General features: G+C 42.0%; 1 protein-coding gene across 1 annotated transcript in view; it reads left to right on the plus strand.

Moving 5' to 3' along the window:
- The window catches only part of LOC130040468 (E3 ubiquitin-protein ligase TRIM38-like), a 35,427-nt gene extending 26,927 nt beyond the window's left edge, over positions 1–8,500 (plus strand). Inside the window, exons 7-8 of the transcript XR_008794995.1 lie at positions 3,529–3,651; positions 8,400–8,500. The gene's annotated coding sequence lies outside the window, so the exon portion shown is untranslated. The remainder of the gene's footprint in view (positions 1–3,528; positions 3,652–8,399) is intronic.

An 8,500-nucleotide genomic window follows, 5' to 3' on the forward strand; every position in this document is an offset into this window, starting at 1 on the left:
CGTGACAGGGACAAATGGAGATGTTATTGGCGCCTTCTTGAGCTAATAGACGATTAACGGGAAGTCAAGTGATCAGTGTAATGCAAGAAAGGGAAGTGATTATTATGGAAAGTGCTGCAAGTGATTTAAATTTTTTTAAGTTTCTTCACATTGACACTTAGAATATTTCCATAGCGTTGGTAATATCAACTAAAACTCAACTTATTTTTGAGTCAGACTCGTGATTAGGACAAATAATAGGGATTTTAATTAAGGGACTTTAAAAAGTGTTTATTTATTTATTATTAGTGAAACACCATGAGGTGTGTAAACACAAAAAGGCGCACACAGCAGCAACATTTTATCTCTCCTGTCGCCCATTTCGGTAGTTTCACACCACTTCCCCCAACTCAGGGAGGTCAATGGTGATGGTCAGGCAAAGGAAGGAAAGGAGGGCCAGGTTGGTTGGTGTCAGTTGCAGTTTATTCCAATCTCATCTCCATTCACCTCTCTCTCTCTCTCTCCTCTCTCTCTCTCTCTCTCTCTCTCTCTCTCTCTCTCTCCTATCTCTTTCTCTGCTTCTCCCCCACCAAGCTACTTCACTCTCCTTCTTGATCCCCCTTCTTTCTCCTCCTGGCTCTGGATACTGGATCCCCTTTCTCCTTCTGACCTGGCTCTCAAATCTGGATCCACAGCCCCCTCTTACCATCTAGTTAAATCTCCACGCGTGAGGGGTTGGGACTTACACATAGGTGTGGTCGCACTCAATAGGGGTAAAGTTCTTTCCCTCAGGGGAAGCCGCTTCTAGGAAAGATTCTCATATGGCAGAATGTCCCATCAACAATGGAATCCCGTGGGTGATTCTCCTCTCCTTGTCCAAGAAATGTATAGGCATTCATAATTTTAATCCTTTTATGTGAACATAGTAAGAGATACATTAAGATTATAGAATTGCTCTCCTGGGCAGTCATCTAGATCTCAGACTACAGTGCTCAGGCCAGATTAGTCTTTCCTGTCCCTAGCAGGGTCATAGTCTCATCGTTACTTTTGGATCATGACAGCATCTGTCCATCATCAAGCCTTAACTTATAGTTAAGAATCATGGCACTTTGGCCTGGCCCATTTCAGTGTGAGGGTAGCTCACAACTTGCTCTGGATCCGTTCAGTCCCTCATCGAACTCTGCTTTTGGGGTGCTAGGAACTAAGAGCAACGGAGGCTTAAGTCGAGAAAGCACATGCCCTGGAGTGAGTAATATTCGAAGCAAATTCAATTCCACGTCACAAAAGCATAATATTAACTGTCTTTCTGTATCCATATAAAAAGGGCATTGCTTTTTTTAAAAAAAAAATTATTAGTGAAACACCCTGAGGTACAGTTGTAGACTTACTAATTTTTGTGCTTGGGTTTCAATTATACAATGTTCGAGTACCCATCGCTCCACCAGTGCCCATTCTCCACCACCACTGATCCCACTATCCCTCCCATTCAACACTTTCCCAATCACACCCTGCCTCTGTGGTAGGGTATTCCCTTTTGTTCTCTCTCTCCTTTTGGGTTCTGTGGTTTGCAAAAGAGGCATTGTGTGGCAATCATGTTCGGTCTATTGTCTACTCTCAACATGCATCTCCCCTCCTGGGAGGATCCTCCCAACACCAAAAAGGGCATTGCTTTAAAGTAAACTATTCAATTGATATAAAGAGAGGAGAATGGCAATATTAGCTTACAATAAAAGTTCAGTGTCCTAGAAGGATCTGACCTTACAAATTAACAAAGTCTGATTAGGGGGAAAAGCTGATTAACTGCTTGGGGAGGAGAGTATATAAAAGAGGTTACAGTTAAACAAAGGAATGGTAGGGACTCGGGAGTACTGTGATGGGTGTAACCTGATAAAACTAACCTCCTTGTGGCAAGGGAGAAAGGACAAAATCAATGTTATCCTACATTGAAGTACAGTTGTAGACTTGCAAATGTTTGTGCCTGGGTTTCAGTTATACAATGATCGAGTACCCATCCCTCCACCCGTGCCCATTCTCCACCACCCATTGGTATCCCAGTATCCCTCCCACCACACTCCCATTGCCCTCTGCCATCCCACCCCCCCCCCCTCTGTGGCAGGGCATTCCCTTTTGTTCTCTCCTTTTGTGTATTGTGGTTTGCAATAGAGGTATTGATTGGCAATCATGTTCAGTCCATAGTCTACTTTCAGCATGCATGTTCCATGCATGCTCAATGATCATTCCTGGTGGTACTTAGCGAGACCATATGTAGTTCAGGGAATCAAAGCTGGGTCAGCCCAGATCAAGGTAAGAACCTTACCCACTATTGTATTTCTTTGGCATGGTTTACATTTCTTCATTTTTTTCAGATTGGCACTTTGAATTTTCTCCATCATTTAGGTAATGTCAACTGAAACCCAACTCATTTTTTCATCAGGCTCATCATGAGGACAAGTTGTAGGGATTTTAATTGAGGGATAATTTATAAAGATGAGAAGTAGGGTAGAGAACAAGGAATAGTCCAGCACCCAAGGCAGAAACGGGTACACAAACGTCATTGGCCTGTGCCTCAAGTGGCAGGTAGAGAGCGCTGTGAGGGTGGGAGAGTGTGACAGGGGAGAGGAAAGCAGAGCCTGCCAGTCAGCTTGGGAGGGCCATGTCTACTACACACTGCTACTCAGTTGCTTTGTGCCCCAGGGCCTTCTCCTCTGCTTCCCATTAGTTGAAATAGCAGAGAGAGATAGGGAAGAGGGCCGGGGTGATGTGTCCACAGCGGTCAGTTTTTCAGGGAGAGAGCCAGATGGGAAAAGTGGATAAAGGAACATCGAGAACATCCAGTACAGGAAATATTTCTGCATAGGAAATTTAAGTTAGTGGGAAATCAGTTCAACTCCTTGTATATAAAACAGTGAGTGACTGACACTTTCCAAGTGGTAACTAGAGACATTAACATTCTAGGGGCTAAGGTGATAGTAAAGAAGTTAGGACTCTTGCCTTGCACGTGGTCAACCCAGGTTTGATCTCAAGCATCCTATATGGTCCCCTGAGCATCACCAGTATTTCCTGAGTTTTCAGTCAGAAGTAACCCCTGAGTATCGCCAGCAGTGGGATTGCCACTCCCTAAAAAAAAAAAGCACAAAACATTCCACTGTTACATTAATTTTGAAAATTGCTTTATATACTCAGGATCACACTTAAGTTTATCATGTTATTTTCCTGTTATTTTCAACTGTGATCACGCAGTTTTCATGTATGTTGATCAAAGATTTATTGTGTGTTACTAATTTCCATAAAATATTATTATCTATTATAAGAAATTAGAGTTTATATTTAAAATCCATAGGATTATCATGTGATTGTGACCTGGGTAAAATTATAGGTCTTTAATCTCAATCTATGATTTTGTCTATTTTCCTTCTGATACAGATATTACAGATTTTAGTTAGAGACAGAATAGTCTTATTTCTTATTTCTGTCTCAATATTCTATTCTATTCTATTCTACGACTATATTCTATTCTATAATTATATTATATTCTACGATTTCTCATAGAAGAAAATGGACTGACTGCAGCAAGGAGTAAACTCTGAACTCTGCATTGTGTGGCCAAAAACATAAAAGCCAGAAAAACACCCAAACCAATCAAACAAAAAACCTCTTCTTGTGACCTTAAAGGTAAGATTGCTGCTTGTAAGGCTTGTAAATCTGCCACATGGTGACTTGTTGCCAATACAGCTCTTTCTCCAAACATCACTAAATTTCTTCATTCATGGTGACTCAATACTTTTTAAGCTCTATCATCAAAGAAAAAAAAAAGAGAGAGAGAGAGTTCCTAGAAGCCATAGACTTTTATAGGGTTTTAACGTAAAATCTTAGCACGCAGAAGGTTGTGTGTTCACAGCCTCTCTGGACAGCTCTTTCTAACCCACCGTGTTCGGTGCTCTTGAGCCTTGTGTGTGGCCTGGATCAGGACGGCTGTTCTCTCTCTCAAGCTTGAGTCCCTCTCACTGTGACTCTGGATCTCTCCCACCTGGGCCTACAGTCTTAGTTTATATAGCAATCACTTAAGGGGTGACGCAAAGGTGGGTTGAACATTAACAAATCAACAAAGTGAGGTAAGACCACTCCTCCAGGAGATTAACTCAAGGATAAAATCTCTTCTAAAGAGATTACTCTAGATTTCTAGGAGATCCGCTCAAAGGTGGGATCCCAACAAGGATGTGTTCTTCCCTCAGTTAATAATCTACTTAAATAGTTGTAATAAATCTACTTCTAATAGTTCTAGCAATTTCATTCTGTATGAGCACATTAAGAGATAAAAACTTAGTTTGGTTCTTTCTGAGAACATCTCACTATACATTCCACAGTCATCAGGCCAGGTTAATCTTCCTAGCCCCAGCAGGGTCCTAGTCTTGTCATTACTTTTGGATCATGACAGCATTTGTCCATGATCATGTCCTCAACTTATAGTTGAGTATTGTGGCGCTTTGGCCTGGCCCATTTCGATGCCAGGGTAGCTCACAGCTTTCCCTGGGTCCATTCAGTTCCTCGTTGGGACCCTGCTTTTGGGGTGCTAGGAACTAAGGGCAACTGAGTCAAGACAGCAGATTCTCAGGGGTAAATATTATTTGGAGTCAATCAACTCCCAAGTTACAAATTATAATATTAACTGTCTTCCTGTGCCCATACAGAAAGGACATTGCTTTAAGGTAAACTATTCAAAAGACATAAGGAGAGGAGAAAGGCAATATTAATTTATAATAAAAGTTCAGTGCCCCGGGATGGATGTGACCTGATAAATGTAAGCAACCTGAGGGAGAACAAAACAGTGTTATCCTATACTTTATCAGGTTACAAAATCAATATACAAAAGTCCATGACTTTTCTATATACAAATAATGAAATAGAAGTGAGATATTTAACAAAAAAATTCTGTTCACAATAGTGTCTCTGAAAGTCAAATACCTCAGAATCAGTTTAACTATAGCAGTGAAAAACCTTTACAAAGAAAACTACAGAACACTACTTCAAGAGATAAAAGACGACATGAAGAAATGGAGACACATGCCCTGCTTATGGATTGGGAGGATTAGCATCACCAAAATGACAATCTTCCCCCAAAGCATCATACAGATTCAACGCAGTCCCCATTAGTATACCCACAGCAATTTTCAAATAAAAAACTCCTGAATTTCATATGGAACAATAAGTCCCCATAAACAGATAAAGAAATACTTGGGATAAAGTAGATGGGTGACTTCAAACTGTACTAGAAAGCTGTAGTAATTAAACAGAACTAGAAAGCAGTGGTAATTAATAAAGACAGGCCCTCAGATCAATGGAATTGAGTAGAATATCCTGACACAGTGCCTCAAAATTATGATCACTTGATCATTGATAAAGGAGCAAGAAATATGAAATGGAATAAGGAAAGTCTCTTCAACAAGTGGTGCTTGAAAAACTGGACAGCTACATGTAAAAAATTTGAACTCAAACTTTTTTTAATTAGTGAAACACCATGAGGTACAGTTGTAGACTTACAGACTTTTGTGCTTGGGTTTCAATCATACAATGATCGAGTACCCATCCCTCAACCAGTGCCCATTCTCCACCACCAATGATTCCAGTAGCCCTCACACCTCCCACCCTATCCCCCCCACACACCACCACATCTCTGTGGCAGGGAATTCCCTTTTGCTCACTCTTTCCTTTAGGGTATTGTAGTTTGCAATAGAGGTTTTGAGTGGCCATCGTGTTCGGTCTATAGTCTACTTTCAGCACGCATCTTGAATTCCGAGCGGAACTCAAACTTTCTTTCATGCCATGTGCAAACGTCAAATCAAAAGGGATTAAAACCTCAATACCAGACCTGAATTCATTAGGTACATACAGGAAATGTAGGCAGAATTCTCAATGACATTGAAACTAAAGCATCCATAAGGTTGAAACACCACTGACCAAGCAAGTGGAAGTGAGGATAAACAAATGGGACTACATTCAACTAAGAAGCTCCTGCACCTCAAAGAAAACTATGTCCAAGATACAAAGATGGCCTATGGAATGGGAAAAAGTATTTACTCAACACTCATCTGATAAGGGGTTAATATTAAAGACATATAAGGCATTGAATGGTAGAATTTTAAAAGAAAAATGCCACGCAAACCTATGCTTTGTATGGAGTCAATCCAACGGTTTGATTGTTTATTTCTCAAGGTGAATATTCGGATGATGATCAGAGAACAATTTGGTAGGCTGGTAAAGAACCTGGGTTGATCATTTGCAAGGCGAGCACTCTAACCAATGTACTATTGCTGTGGTCTCCAACACTGGTTTGATATCCTGCACCCGTTGAGCCCACCAGTAGGGTTTGCTGAGTGCAGAGCCAGATAAATAAAGAATACACAAAGCTCAATAACAAAGACAATAAATCATCCCATCAAAAATAGGGGAAGATGATTAATAGACATTCCCCTCAAGTGTTCATGTGGTCAGCCAACACACTTAGGAAAAAGTGTTCTTTGTGACCTTTTATCAAAAAGAAAATCAAAACCATACAAGTGGTACAACATGGAAAGTATCATGTTAAGCGAAATGAGTCAGAAAGAATGGGATAGACACAGAAAGATTGCATTCATCTGGGGAACATAAAGTAACAAAATAGGAGACTAACACAAAGAAGTGGCCGACGTTAGTACCAGGAATTTTGCTCCATGACTTGGAGGCCAGCCACATGTGCTAGGGGAAAAGGAAACTCAGATAGAGAAGGGAGCACCAAATAAAGGGTGTTGGGAGGATCCTCCCAGGATAGGAGAAGCATGGTGAAAGTAGACTATAGACCAAACATGATTGCACTCAATGCTTCTCTTGTAAACCACAGGACCCAAAAGGAGAGAGAGAAAACAAAATGGAATGCCCTGCCCCAGAGGCAGGGTGGGATGGGGGTTTGGGTGGTGGGAGGTTCGCTGGGACCCATGGTAGTGGAGATGGGCGCTGGTGGAGGGAAGGGTACTTGATCATTGTATAACTGAAACCCAAGCACAAAAATTTGTAAGTCAATAACTACCTCATGGTGTTTCACTAATAAAAATAAATAAATAAATGTAAAGAAAACAAAAACAATATTACAATATCACAATATCATCTCCCACTACTGAGAGTGTCACATATCAAAAAAGACTGGAGGGAGGATACTACTGGCAGGCTGTAGTGACAGAGGAATTCGAATTCACTATTGGTGAAAATCACTTCTTTGTAGAATGGTGAGATCCTGGTAGTGAATCCACAATACAGCTCATGGAGGATCTTGATGTATTGGGTTTGAATGCCCTGATTGGCTAGGGCTTCAATGACCACTTCCATCTCAACAGAATCAAAGGCCTTCTTTAAATCAATGAACATTAAACAAAGCAGCATCTTGAATTCCCGAGAAACCTCAATGAACTTAGTTATCGTGTGGATATGGTCAATGGTGCTGATTCCTTTGCGGAACCCGGTTTGCCCGCATGGTTGTCCTTCATCTAGTGTTCTGCCAATCCTATTTAGGATTAGTAGAATGAACAACTTGTAGATGACAGACAATAGGCAGATCGCGAGATAGTTGCCAATGTCATGGATTACTGGCGCCCGCTCGAGAGAATTGACGACTAATGGGAAGTTAAGTGATTAAGTGATTGGTGAAAATGTTCTCTGGCTCAGGCACAAGAGAAACAACATAAAGACTTTTTTTTCCAGAACTAAGAACAAAGACCTAAGCAAGAGTAAACAGGAGCTAAGGCTCTGATCCCATATGTGGCTGATGCCAATTTAATTTCTGGCTCTACATATAGTTCCTCTGAGCATCACTAGACTCATCTCAGAGTACTTCGTGGAGTGCCCCCCCACTGTGGCTGATCCATTACAGGCTCCACAGCAGACCTACAGCATTTCCCCACAGCACAGAGTGGTGGCTCTCAGCTGACAACACTCCCTCTGTCCATTAGTTGTTCCTGTGCTGTCCTGAGCACTGAGTCCTGCAGAAGGACAGTGAGGAGGAAGGACAGAGAGAAGAGACAGGGGGAGGGGCTGGAGTGGGCCCGTGCCTGATGCCCAGAGCCCTGTCATGGCCACACCCACTTCCCCACATCCTCCTGGGCTCCTTCAAAGAATCAGGAACCTAGAGGAGCAAAGAAAAGCTAACCAGGAAGAATCCTGGATACCCCTGGGCCTTTGTGGCAAAAAGTGCCAAGATCTGAAGTCAGAGTCTGGGAGCTGAGCTGTGGTTCCTGCTTAGACTCAAACTGAGGACACAGAACAGTTTCCCGGTTATGACTTGTCCTCCCTCTTACTGTTCGAGAGGGTCTTCAAGTACCTGTCCCCTAACTTAAGGGCAAACTCAGCAGGAAACCCACTGGCAACTTCTTTCATTTCCTGCCCCTACCCTACAGGGCTCTGCCTCCCCACCCCACAGTGGTTTCCTGTCTGCTTTTAATTCAGTGGCAGTGAACTTCCTTGCCAGGCCTGAGTGAATCTCAGCTACAGAGGAGAC

This window comes from Sorex fumeus, unplaced genomic scaffold (assembly GCF_029834395.1).
Source record: "Sorex fumeus unplaced genomic scaffold, SorFum_2.1 ptg000094l, whole genome shotgun sequence".
Classification (NCBI taxonomy): domain Eukaryota; kingdom Metazoa; phylum Chordata; class Mammalia; order Eulipotyphla; family Soricidae; genus Sorex; species Sorex fumeus.